Here is a 14991-nt window from a genome sequence, read left to right on the forward strand (position 1 = left end):
TCCATCCCAAGTGGTCCGAAGTCTCTATGATAAGTAATAAAAACGTATGAAGTGATTTTATGGAAATGTAAATACTTTCAGGGGCAATAACTTCTAGATGTGGACCTCAGATCCTTTCGGTATGAATAGATTGAAGAACCGTCTATGTGTACTGAAGACATTGGTAAAAGTTTCAAGTCTCTATCTCTTATGGTTTCATAGGAGTAGCGATAACAAGCATTTCGTACAATAGGGGCAATAACTTTGTATTTATTCAAAGGTATGAGCCGAGGGGCTATATTTTAAAATGTCTTAAGATGTCCTAATACATCCATGAAAAAGATTTTCTCTACCACCCTTAACAAAAGAGATCTAAAAACTCATCAATTAACGGATTTCTAAATGACCTTGACCTTTGACCTTTATGTTATTTTGTTCGGCCAAGGTAGACGCTTCCATCCCAAGTGGTCCGAAGTCCCTATGATAAATAATAAAAAAGTTGGAAGTGGTTCTATGGAAATTCAAATACTTTCAGGGGCAATAACTGATAGAAGGGGGTCTCGGATCCTTTCGGTGTTAATAGATTGGAGAACCCTCTAAGTGTACTGAAGACATTGGTAAAAGTTCCAAATCTCTATCTCTTATGGTTTCAGAGGAGTAGCGATAACAAGCTTTTCGTACACAAGGGCAATAACTTGGTAAGTTCTTGGAGTTATCAAGCAAAGGGTCATTTGGTACCATAACTTTTAATGGCCAATAACATAAAGAAAAAATTGTTTCAATATCTCTTGAAATAAAAAAGCTGTCCCTGGAAAAAAAGAGAAGAAAAAAAATAAAAAACATAAGAAATACAAAAGGTCTTTCACCTGAAAGGTAGAAAGACCTAATAAAAAACATAAAGAAAACAAAAGGTCTTTCACCTGAAAGGTGGAAAGACCTAATAAATAACCTAGCTATTTGATATATAGTGTTTTAGTAGTCCACTATTCACTTAAAGTTGTGTAGTGCTATTTTGTCCGTTTCGACAAGCTATATAAAACGTCTGGCTTCGCCCTTCATGCATAAATTAATGTCTGCTCCATTACTCAATATGTATCATGTCTGTTTTGACAAGCTATATAGAAAAGACTGTCTCTATCTTTTGCACTTAAATTTGTTTATTGTTTGCTACACTACTCAATAAAAGTTGTGTAGTGTTTTCATCTCCGTTTTGATAAGCTATTGAGAGAGGACTTGTTCCGATCTTTGTACATAAATTAATGTCTGCTTCATGTTTCAGTAATAGTTGTACAGTACTAGTGTGTCCATTTCTAGTAGCTTCGAATAAAGGACTGACTCCCTCCTCTTCACATAAATTAATGTCTGCTCCATTTTCTAGTAAAAGTTGCACTGTGCTATCATGTCCGTTTTTACAAGCCTTATGGAGAGGAGAGGCTCCCTTTTCATTACATAAATTAATGTCTGCTCCATTTTCTAGTAAAAGTTGCACTGTGCTATAATGTCCGTTTACACAAGCTATATGGAGAGGACTGATTCCGTCTTCACAACACAAATTAATGTCTGCATTATTTCTCAGTAAAGTTTGTACTGTCTTATCTCTTCGTATTTTGCCTGATTCTCCAAGGTTATTGGCCTCATATTCCGGGATATCGATACCAGCTGCTAACGTAAGGGGAGTCCAACCATCAGCATTGTCCTTAGTCTTTTGATTGGCATTTGCACCTATTTTAATCATCTCATCAAGTAATTCATAGTTTTGGAACACGGATACAATGTGAATAGGGTTGAAACCTTTCCATGACTGTTTCAAAGATTCTTCTGCATTGTTATTTAAAACAGTATTAAACAATTCTTTTGAACCATTGCAACAGATCGCGAAAATCAGAGAACAGTTGCTTAAATCAATTTTTTTTTGTAGGAGACCTTTAACACAGTATAGCGATAATTTTGTATGACAAAATACAATCAGACCAAAAAGTGGACATACTTCATTATTTGAATATAAATATGCAAGCTTAGACATGAAAAAACATTTATTAGTCAAATCAAGTTCTTGCTTATCAATTGTAAGCTCCTTTGTTTCTAGTACCATTCGTACTTTTTCGGGATGAGCTGCTATTTTTTCTTTCAGTACTTCAATTACATTTTCATTTTTCAGGCAAGGGTTGAGTAGGACATCTAACAGGCGTTTTCCAAACAGTTCATTAAAAAGTCTTTCCCCAAGTTCCTTTATGTATTTATCACATAGATAAATAGTGAACGAATCGTCGTGTTCCTCACAATTCCCTAGTCTTACCCTTCTTCTAAGGAATCCGACGTCAGCGTCGTTAACTGTTTCGATTGGGTAATATGTTCCAAACACATAAGTGGTAACTTCCATCACAAAATCATGGTAAAAATAATAAGTGTCGCCAACTTGTTTAACAAAAAAACCTTTAATGGAGTTTAGATGATCCTTTATAGATGACGGTGGCGTGTTTTCGGGTAAACCACAAAGTTTTAACGTGTGTTTGAATTTGTTTTCCGTGTCTTTATTTTTTAAAAGATCACTTACGCAAAGATCATCGTTGAAAAGAACAAGGAGAGCCAAAGCACAATATTTACCCTTGTCTTTGTTTTTGAACCCTACTATTTCTTCTTTTAGCATTTTAACGGGTTCTGTAAAAAAATTGTTACCATTATTTTTGTTTTCTTCTTTGTTACATATAGAATATAACTTACACAACAACGGAAAGTACCTTTCCACTGCAACGATCTTATCACAATCTGTTTTGGATAAATTCATAGCAGATGTGTATTTTGTCAAAATCTGCCGTTTTTCATTAGCTGATAATTTATATTCGCTATTTTCTAGGTCTACAATATCTGCATGATTCGCGATATAACGAGTCAATCTAGCATCATAAATGATGTGACTTCTACACGACATCAAAAGTTTGGCTTTTGTTAGGCACGACATTAAATCTTCCTCATATGTGTGCCATGAATTATTTAATATTTCATCAAAAGATTCTTTTCCCAGTGGATCATTAAAAACAAAAATGGTTTTATGGTCTTTAAATCGACTTGTAGAAGGTGCATTCACGATGTCTTCTACCTTTCTTACTCGTATTACGGTCCAACCCCATTTTGTGTATTTGAGCGCAATATGTTGAATAATGGCAGATTTTCCGGATCCTGAATGACCAGCCACAATAACCAGGTTCCTGCTTTTAATTATATTGTTTACTTCTTTACACCCCTTTGTTGGAATAAAACAGCAGTCGTCCTGTTTCCATTGGTTGAATATGACCTCCTCAAATTGTATTTCTACAATGGGTAATATGTTTAAAAGACGTTGTCAATTTTAAAAACAAATACAGGATTTTTTTAGTTTATACTCCTAACAAGTAGCGTATATCAGGTTTTTTGCGTGTCACAAAAATTTGCGAAAATAGGAAAAATCTGTTACATATTTATTTGGCGTCAGTCATTTTTTGCGATTTAAAAAGTCTTTCATAGAAAATGATACAGGATATAATTTCTACTTATTCAATTACTTGTTATTTTATAACGATTGTGTAAAGTACTTCCGGTTATTCGAAGATGAGTAAGCAGTGCGGGTGTTTACATATACGACGTTCATTAATAACGACCTTTAATATTTGATACAATGTAATATTTATGATTATCAAACAGAAAACATCAAAATGTATCTAAAAAAATTAAAATAAACGCAAAAAATGTGTTTGATTACAATGTATAGCTTGAAGTACATAGTTTTGCTTAATCGGGAAACATTGCGAGGGAAAGACATTTAGATTCTTATTTTTAGAACTATTACTCTTTTTGTGAGCTAACGGGTGGATGGAGGTATATTTGTTTCTCTGATTAAATGAACCCACCTGTTAAGCAGAAATGAAAGATGTTATAAATATTAGTGAGGGCTGGAGTTTAAAATCGACTGTTTACTATTAAAATCAAATATAGAATATAGAATATAAATTCTTAACGAACTGTCCCTATTTTTTTCTTCTGAGGTCAACTCAAAAACAATATAGGCTTAAGGGAAAGTATATATATATACTGTAGGGACTGGGATTTTGGTAATTTGTGAAGTTATTAATTTAATTTATTGTTTTTCGTCTTAATTTTCGGTCGGTCTGCTCTTCCAACCCCCCAACCCCCGAATACTCTTTCAAAATATGATGTTTTCTATAGCCTGTTGAGATGCATTCTTTGTAAATGCCATGCTTTCATGAAAAAAAAAAATATGTAAACATGCAGTGGGTATTGGTATCTTAAATGTACCAGGCACCGACGGTTATCAATTCAGGCAGATGTATCTGTCATGCAGGATGTTTAATCAATGACAATCATTTGAATTTCTTAACAAAACAGATTCGTTGTATAAAATAGATACCGGTATTATAGGGTTAAAGGGAATAACAGAGTTGAAAATGGAGCTCAGTGCTTTAAAATATTGATTTCATCGAAATTAGAATTTGTCTTTGGTTTAAAACAAGAGATCTCTTTCTTTTAAGTCTTTGAGGAGACAGGTTAAACACATTTTTTTGTAGTTTGTTTGTTCTACTTTGAGTATCTTTATTACTAATGATCAGTGCAGATACGTTCGTACGTAAGTATATTGCCTATCTTTGTACCTCGACCTACTGATAAATATTTTTTTTTTAATAGGTGGACAGACAAAACCATCCATGTCATAAGGATTGATTTGCATGTCCGCTTCTTTGTATAATAAAATGCACAGGTATTAGCAGCGCTCACCTGAAACCACGCATTCACCGCCAGCAACTGAATTATTAATTGGTAGATGGCAGGTGCGTGGCATCAGTGGGGGAGGGGGGCTACCTTCTCAACTTCTAGCAGCAGACATTTAGATATTTTATCATAAATTAAGATATAAAAAGGTTAATAAACTTAAAGTTACCCCCCCCCCACCTTTTTCGGAGCAAGTAAATAAATTGTGAATCGGTGAAAAGAAGAAGGAATTGATGTTATGATTAAAGGTATGCAGTACAGTAAATTACACTACAACCCCCCCCCCCCCCCCAAACACACACACACACACACACACACATAAGGATTATCTAGATTTGTTTTTCTTTTCTTTTTCTTTTTAAAATATTTTGGTTTGTTAAGAGTCCCCCAACAATCCACTTTCAAAAACCATGGTATGTGCCTGAATATGGCACAATTAAACGCGCTTGTCAAATCTCTCTACTGGTTTGTTTAGTATGTTAGTATAACAGCATCCTTTAATTGCACAAGCATCTCTCTTTATTGACAATTTACATCAATAACCGATAAACATGACAAAAAACGTTTATTTCAACAATTTGTTTATACTGGTTACATAGCGATATACCTGCTCTAATGGAGAGATAACTCGTGTTACGAACGATAACTCCAGGTTATAAAAATCCCGAATATCAGCTGGATGGACTGAGACAATAAATAGGGACTAAGTGGTATGTATAAGGAAATACAAGTAACACACACGATTCAGTGATCACATCAGGATTTGAACCAGCGACCTTTGGTTTACTGGCCAAATGCCTTTGAATACTGAATCGGAACCATTTGCTTTATATACATATTCTATCAATAAAATGGTCCTGCCTGTATAGATTTAAACGGCGTGTTCCCGTTCTTCACATTTGTAGTATGGTATATAACAATAGGTGTGATTTATGTTGTGATAGCAATCATAATCTAGTAAACTCGTGCTTTCGATTAAAGATTTAACCTGGATTTTTGACAATGTTTTTCAGCACATTTTAAATTTTTAAAATATCTTAAGGATACATTTTGTATACAAATAAAAATGAATGCAATTTTAGTACTTATGATAGAACAGGTTGCAAGTGATTTTAATTATTGGCTGTTTGAAAAAAAAATATATTATTGCTTTCATATGTTTCCATATTATATAGTTTTATTCAAGTTATTTATTTGTTAAAGTCACTTATGGTTTTTATACATGTAAAGTATAGAATATTCAGATTGTTTTTCATGGTCTAGTAATTCTTAACTTTGGTTGGTTGGTTTAAAGGTTACATGTAGATGTTGAATTCTTTGAAGATAGTGATTTTTGGGGTGTTTGGTATTAATTTTCTCCAGTGACTACTGTTAAGAGCGGTCCGTCATATATTTAATTCTTTACAGACTTGGACTAGGATCTAAAGTAAGAGAATTTATAAATTTTATTAACTTTTGTGAAAGGTAAATCAATTAAAAATTAATATAAATGGTTTGAATGCTATTTATTAAAGTAATTTTTGTTATCATTAATCAATTAATTATTAGGTTGATTTGTAGATTCATTCCTACAATCCTACATGAGCAATTTACATTAATTAATTGCATGTTATTAAGATCATGATACCATATATCTGGTAAGATTTATGTTTTGTGTGACTAATAAATAAATGTATGTGGTGTCCAAATTGCCTAAACTGGGTCTGTACTAATTTTTGACATTTATATCTAAATGCCATAATTTTGCATAGATGTTAAACAATTTACATATAGACTCTTATTAATAATAGTGAAATATAAACAATTGATTGGATTTTAATTTGATCTATTTTCCATTTCATTAAAGTAGTAAATGTGATTGAATTATGAAATGGAGTCATTGTACCTGATATATATATGTTTGTGTTGTCTTGTGATGCGTATGTTTACGTATGTTTGTGTATGTTTTAGAGCCATACATCTTTCCTCAATATTTGCAAAAAATATGTTACACAGTCTACGTGTGTCCAGTGATAAATCTCGAAACAGATTTTGTTGCCCACGTTGGGACTCACAGCTGGAATTATGTCATCCCCTAATGGTGCCTCACGGTAGTAAAACCCCGTACCCAATATTATTAAAGTCAATAAAAGAAAACCAAGACAGTCAAAAGAGAAAAATTGAAAAGAGGAGTAGTCGTGTGAATGAACTATATTATGTTGACATGAATGCGTTAGAGGAAGACGAGTTGTTACTGCGTCCTATATCAAACCAGTCTTCTGAAGTTAAAGTTGGTAGATTCGGGTGAACACCTTGGACAATTGAATCACAAATAACAATTGTAAGGATGTTTTTAAGCAGTCAGTTATACAACATTCTACATTTCTGCTACTATTTATTATTGTTTTTCAAACTTAAAAAAAAGGAATTTAGAGTGAGCCTCAGTGAGCTAGACATGTCTAACATGCTTAACCTCATAGTCACATGCTGAATGAAATTGACCTAGTTATTGTGGTTCAGTGTTTTGAGTTTTTGAAGTGTAGTATTCTTGTAACTATAGTGTTGGTAATAGTGGTTTAATCAATTAAAGTGTAGTGTTTAGAGTTTAAGTTTGGCAAATACAAGTATCAATGAATGGAGTTTTGAAATATTCATTGAATTTTTTCAGTTTGTTATTCCAGCAGCTATTTAGAATAAATAAAGGTTTACTTTAGTATAGTACTTTAGTTAAGTTACTTAGCCTTTATTAGTTGGATATCAATGCACCGCGAACTGCAATCCGAGCAATAGAAAACCGACTATTAGATAATTTGTGCAAAACATATGACGGGCTTTTCGTGTGTTTTCTTTTCCTTCCTGCTAGCATCAAACAACACGGCGCAAACACCAGGCGATATCAGAAACTGATTGACTCTTTGGAAACTTTGAAGGTTGTACCAAAGGGTGATAACATACAAGAATTTGAGGCATAGATAAAACGCGTTATCTAGAGTCAAAGGAAGAAAAAGTAATTCAAACAGAACAAAAAGAAAAAGGACCTTCATAAACTGAAAAATTAAGGAAATATATCATTTAAAGCTGACATGAATTCAAAAATACGCATTGTTTCCCTTTTATCTCAGACAACTGCCATATCAGTTGTCGATTTCTATTGTTCTGTTCATCGCTACACACCCCCTATATAAGCCGAGAGCACTATTCATGCTTCACCGCATTCAGGTATTTCATACACCCGAACACGTTATCTTTGACAAAAAGACGTGTGATCACGCGTTTTGAACAAAAATAATCAGACAACCACTGCACTGGCAAGGTTTATCCAATAAACGACAAACAAGACAAACTGAAATCCAGGCACATTAAAAATTCTTCGATAGTTGTAGACTGTGTTCCTGTGTATGTTATAATATCGCACATGCGCAAACCACACACTGTGGCAGATCGAAAAAAAGTCAATGATCGCATGGATTGTAGAAACGGGGTGTTTTTCTAGAAACGGATGGAAACGATGTAACGTTGTTATTTTCTTGGATTTACTATCATTTATCTAGTGTGTTTAATGTAGTACCGCCAGGGTTTTCAAAAAGATGCAGACGTTATGCACTCTATTTGAACGACACATGTGTTCGATGTGCATGCAAAGTAGGGCATCACTATCTGTACTAAATAATGTGGATATTTTTTTTTATTACAAAAATTTTACTACAATGTGTAATTCATGCATTTAGAAGTCCGTGCAACCTGAATGCCTAGATAGGAAAGCAACCGACCGTAACTTTCTCAACCGGTATATATACCCCAGTGACAGTAGAGGAGCGATTAAAACTAATATGGCGACCAAATGCTTTTATGAATTCATGTCAGCTTTAACCTCCAAGGTTCAGTATATTTACTGGAAATTACGAAAAGGGGTCCGAAACAACATTTTATCTATGGCTGTATGAAGTGCAATGTGATATACAATACAAAACTCATTCAGAAGAAGACATCACACAGACATAGAGACGTTCACTTCGAGGAGAGGCTGGATAGTAATAACGAACTTACGACCGGATGCAAACTTGAAAAGGATTTTATGAAAACCTACTGGTGTAAATGGGGATAAACAAGAAAGGGAATCAATTTTCAAAGAATTCTTTTGAACTAAACAGGGCAAAGAGGAAGATGTATCTACTTGAAGTTGCAGATTAGAGAACATTATGCAAAAGGCAATGAAGATGGGTACTATTAATACTACAATGAATGATGGAATGCTGCATGACATGCTATACAAAGGATTGAAACCTGAAATCAAAGCCATCTCTCATTACGAAAAATTAAGATACAAAGGTTTTGACGATTTGAGAATTGCACCAAGGAAAATAGAAATGGAAAAGGAAATATAATTAAATGGGAGCAAAACAGCTCAAGTTGCATAGGAAGACAATCAAATTTGGGGAGTGTTTCAGTAGATCACTTATCGTTTAGATAACTTAGAAATGCAATTCAGAGGTAGAGCTACTTATAGGGGATCACCATTATTTAAACCTAGAAACAGAGGTCACTCAAGAGATTTGGTAGCTACCCCAAGAAATATGAGAGTGAATTTAGAACACGAGAAAAATCAAAGTACTGAAGAACTGACGGGAGTTGATTTTATCGATTATTATTTATTTTAGAATCAACAATATATTATTTTGCATGGCAAGTAGTTTCCAATATGAATTTGAATTATGCACATTTAAAAAAAAATTAAATATTCTCCGACAAGAATTTCGCGAAAACCCTATATGAATAATGTTGTGTAAAATTCAAAAAATTAATTTCATCAAAGTACGTATTACTAATCGATATTTCAAAGAAATAGTATAGATCCAAGCAATATTGAACTCTAGTCTCGTTCAACCAGACGCTCGGCTGTCTTCGCTTATCTACGATAAGCAAGAGATACTCTCTGCTTGTCGGAGATTTACAGATATATTGAACTCTTGCGTAGGAATACATACAATGTACGACTACAAAAATATCTTAATTGTTGGTACCATTTAAAATTTGACTATTTACAAGGCATGTATAAATAAGTTTCATTTAATTTTTTAGAATACATTTCGTCGAATTTATCGATTATTTTCAAGGACTTAATGTTATCAGCGGTGTTAGTTTGTGCTTAGGTCCAAACACTGTTTCATTTTCGGTTTGCCTGAGTGACTGCATAGGAGAGTTGATTTAAAATCAACAACTCCCAAAAACCAACAAGATGAAAGTAGACTAGATCAGCATTTCTCAAAAATTATATGTGGAAGGTGTAATAAGGAAGGACACATACAAAGTGAATGCTGGGCTACAAGAGACGTTAATGGAAAACCGCTTTATTTAAACTGCAACAAGTCTATGAAGAGAGGTCGCCTATTAACCAAAATCCTAGAATCAACCCTATTCTACATATGATGTCAAAGTGAATACCCCCAGGTCTATGTGGAGAACCAACAGAAGCAACAATTACACTAAAACGATAAGAAACAAAAGGTCTTATCGATACGAGTTCTACTGTCTCAACGATCAGCAAGTAATTATATTTAGATCACCTCCAAGATACACCAATACAGGAAATAGGATCTTTACTTCGCATCGGTGTGCTGATGGGAAACATTTACCTTATGAGGGTTATGTCACAACAAAAATTCAAATACAGGATCTAGATGAACCAAAAACCAATAACCAATGAACCAAAACAATCTTATTACTTATTCCGGACTGTACTTCTAACCTGAAGATACCTGTTTTATTAGGAACAAACATTCTGAATATTTTGACGGATTCTCTTCATAGAAAATATGGAGAAATCTATCTTGACAGGTCAAAACTGAAAACACCTTGGTATTAATCCTTCCGATCCATGATAGTGAGAAAACAGGAAATAAGAAAATACAAATTTAGACAAGGGAATGCAGAGTTAAGAACAATTCAAATCTAACCAAATTCCAGAATTGTTATAAGAGGTTATGTTGATCACATCGTACCATATCAGTAGACTTTAGCTATGCTGCAATCGTCTACGAGATCATAGCTAGACCACATAGATGTGGAACCAGCTTTATTAGAGTGGTTTAAAGGATGTGGATGTTTATCTATGCAATATTACAACAAGCACAGTGACCATACGACCTAAAGCCATTCTATGCGATATACAATCTGTTCGAGAAACAGAAGAGCAACAATTACAGACAAGAATAGATTCTGAAGATAATGTTGTGAGCTTGATCAACTTTGAAAAAGAAGCAATCTCACAAGATAAATTGGAACAAAGAAGACGACTGATTTCTAACTACAACGATTATTTTCCAAGAGTGACATAAATGTCGGACAGGCCAAGAATGTGTATCATAAGATTGAATTTCAAGACGATAAATATTTCAAACAAAGATGCAGGCAAATCCCTCCAGCCATGATAAGCGAGGTGGGATATCACATCAATTTATTGCTTAGATCAAGAATAATAAGGAAATCACATTCTCCATGGCCGTCAAGTGTGGTGCTAGTAAATAAGAACGACAACTCTCTCAAGCTTTGTATAGATTTTTGTAAATTAATTAAAAATAAAATACACAGATGATAATGCATTACCAAGGATTGAGGAAATGTTTGATTTCTTAGCAGAGAACAAATACTTTTCAGTTCTGGACTAGAAGTCGGGATACTATCAGCTTGGAGATTTTTGAACCACATAAACAGAGCAGCCTTTACGGTTAGACTGTTTAATCGTATGCCATTTGGGTTCATAGGAGCTCCTGCAATATATCAAAGATTGATGCGAGATATATTAGGATTTTATGTTTAAAAATATGCTGCATTTTTATTGATGATATCGAAATAGTTTCGTCCACATTCGAGGAACATGTAGAACAACTCAAACTAGTTTTTGACCGCATACGCGCAGCAAACCTGAAATTGTCACCAAAGAAATGTTCGCTATTTAAATAAAAAACAAGGTGAAGTATGTGGGACATGCTGTTTCAAGTGAAGGAATATGAACTGATCCTGAGCAAATATCCAAAGTCATTTATAGGCCAGCACCTAGAAACCATGAGGAAGTGAGAAATTTTATTGGCTTTGCTGGTTACTTCAGACGATTTATTAAGAACTTCGGTCAGACATCTTAACCGTTGCCAGAGGTTTTTCCTAGTACTTCCAAATGTAAGAAAAAGAGGAAAGTACAAGAATGGATTTGGTATAAAAAAATTGGCAGCCGTTGACAAATTTAACGATTATTTTTATGTAAATACATTACATACACCGTTCTAAAGGATAACAATTTCCTGACATACGAGCTGTCTTCAGCCACATTAAATGCGTCAGATCACAGGTAGATGGCACCGCTTGGTACCAATGACTTTGATATAAAGTACAGACCTGGAATACACACCAACGACGCAGATATCCTATCAAGAATGATAATGTCCATTGATGCTGTAAAGTCTATTTGCAACAAAATCAACATTTTTATATAGGAAGTTTTGGTGTACCAGACACTGTAGTGTTATTGCAGACTGATTTACAAGTAAAGGTGTGTTGGGATATAGATTGGATTCAACTTCAGTATGAAGATGAGAAAATAGGACCTTGGATAGATAGATTTCAATATGGTGAAAGGCCCAAGACAGACCAGTTTCCTCACAGCCCATTGCTTAGAATGTTTGACAAGTTACGTGTAGAAGAGGGAAATTTGGACCGAAAATGAAGTTTGAAAGATCAAGAGGTGAAACAGAAGGTTCAAGTACCAACAGTGCTCAAGTTACTTCATGATGAGATGGGACAGGACGAGAACGTACAACATCTTTGATTAGAGATATATTTTTTGGCCCAAAATATCTGCTGACATAGACAATAGGTTAGTAACTGTCACATATATCAAAAGGAAAACCCATTCTGACAGAGCACCTGTGGTAAGTATCACCACCACTCAATCTTTAAAAGATATTTGCATTGATGTTTTATCACTCGAACAACACAATGGCAGATATCAACACATATTAGTCGGAACATATCACTTTACTCGTTTTGCACAAGAATACCCCACCAGAAATCAAACAGCTCGAACAACAACATAAGTTTAATTTAATCAATTCATAGGTTATTATGAAATTCCAAAACGAATCCATTTGGACCAAGGAGCCAATTTTGAGGGAAACTTAATCAAGGAAATTAGTAGAATTTTGGGAACAGAAAAATCTAGGACAACTCCATATAATCCGATGGGAAATTGAATGACAAAAATGTTTCATATAACACTTCTTAACATGTCAAGAACTTTAGGCCCAAAGCAATCATTAAATTTGAAAAGGGATGTATCAACCTTAGTTCATTCTTATAATTGTACCAGGCATGAATCGACAGGTCAATCTACGTATTTCTTAATGATCGGTACCCAGGTACATTTACCCATTGAAATAGCTTTTGGATTAATTAAGGAAAAGAATGTAGGAAACTACAAACAAAATACATTATATATCTTAGAGAAAAACTGGTTTAAGCCTATAATTTAGCCTTTAAGGTAGCGGAAAATCCAGACGAAAGCAAAAGGAACACTATGGTAAGAATATGAGGGGTGGTATGTTAGAAGTTGGAGATAGACTCTTAGTGAGAGTATTTTATTTTGAAGGAAATCATACATTAGCGACAAAACTGGAAGAGGAACCCTATATCATTATAACACAGCCGAATAGCAGATTCCAGTCTTTACAGCCATAAAGGAAAATGTAGATGGAAAGAGAGAACTTTGCATCGAAATTTACTATACCCCATTGTATTTATATCATACAACAAACCGACATCATTGCCGAGAAAAAAGAAGCCTGTAGTGCATCCCTCAAAAGTGCCTTCTGATGATGGTCAGAGCGTTTATAGTGAGCAGAGTTATGAATATATTGTGGTTACTGTTTTAGAAGACAATATTCCACAAAATATTGTAAACACAGAGACTCAGAAACCAGCAGTTGGATAAAATAGACCAGCTTCTGATAAAACAGAGATTGTAAATGAGAGTTCAGAAACATCTGATCAAGAGGAATCTGAGGAAGAGGAATTTAAGGGTGATAATGCAAATGAGGCTGATATACCGAGAAGATCATCAGGGGTAAGGCAGAAACCTAAATCGTTGACTTCAGGTGAATTTATAATGAAATCAAATGTAACAGTGCAGAAAAATTTGAAGGAGTAGGCAGATTTTATCATAAACTTTATCCAATCTACAATAAAAAGCTACCATCTCAAAAGACACAACAGATTTTGTTATAAACCATGTATTAAACAACCGAGTAACTGATTGAAAATTCCAGAATGAACATACCATATTTTATTTTAGCTTTGTGTATGCATGTTTGTCATCGATCTATGCAATTGATTTAACTTTATAGATGTAAAATATTTTGTTAAATAACACCGATATTGTCCCTGTTAATTCATGTTTTTGCTCTTACTTGTGAAATGACGCAGAAGTCATTTTTCGAAGGGGGTTGTGATAAAACAGGTTGCAAGTCATTTTGATTATTGGTTGTTTGAATAAATGTATTATTAATTGGTAAAGTCACTTATGGGTTTCCATACATGTAAAGATTAGAATTTGCAGATTGCTGCTCATGGTCTAGTGATTTTCAACTTTGATTGGTTGGTTTTAAGGTGAAAGGTTGAATTCTTTGAAGGTAGAGTGATTTTTGGGTGTTTAATTTAATTTCTCCATGACTACAATTGAGAGCGGTCTATCGTTACGTGTATTTGATTCTATACCGACTTGGACTAAGACCTAAAGTAAGAGAATTATTAACTTTATTAATTTGTGTGAAAGATAAATAAATTATAAATAAAAATTAAGGATTAGAATGCTATTTGTTAAAGTATTATTTTATGTGTAATCAAATATTAATTAGTTTGATTTGTAGAGTCATACCTGCAATCCTTCATGAGTTATTTACAGTGATTTCAATTGCATTTTACTAAGGTTATGATACCATATATCTGGTAAGATCTATGTTTTTGTGATAAACATATAAATGTATGCGATGTCCAAATTGTCTAAACTGTGTCTGTACTAATTAGGTCCCCGCAAGGATTTGCGGGTGCCCTATAGTAATCACTCTGTGTGTCCGTCCTTCTTTCTGTTAGTCTGTCACACATTTTCTGGGGTTTTTTTTCGAATAACTTTTTTATGGCTGCCCAATCAAGTTCAAATTTGGTATGATAATTCAGTAGGCAGAAATACATAATGTACCATAAGTCTGCAATTAATGTTGTTCCGTT

Source organism: Crassostrea angulata, chromosome 2, assembly GCF_025612915.1.
Source record: "Crassostrea angulata isolate pt1a10 chromosome 2, ASM2561291v2, whole genome shotgun sequence".
NCBI lineage: Eukaryota > Metazoa > Mollusca > Bivalvia > Ostreida > Ostreidae > Magallana > Magallana angulata.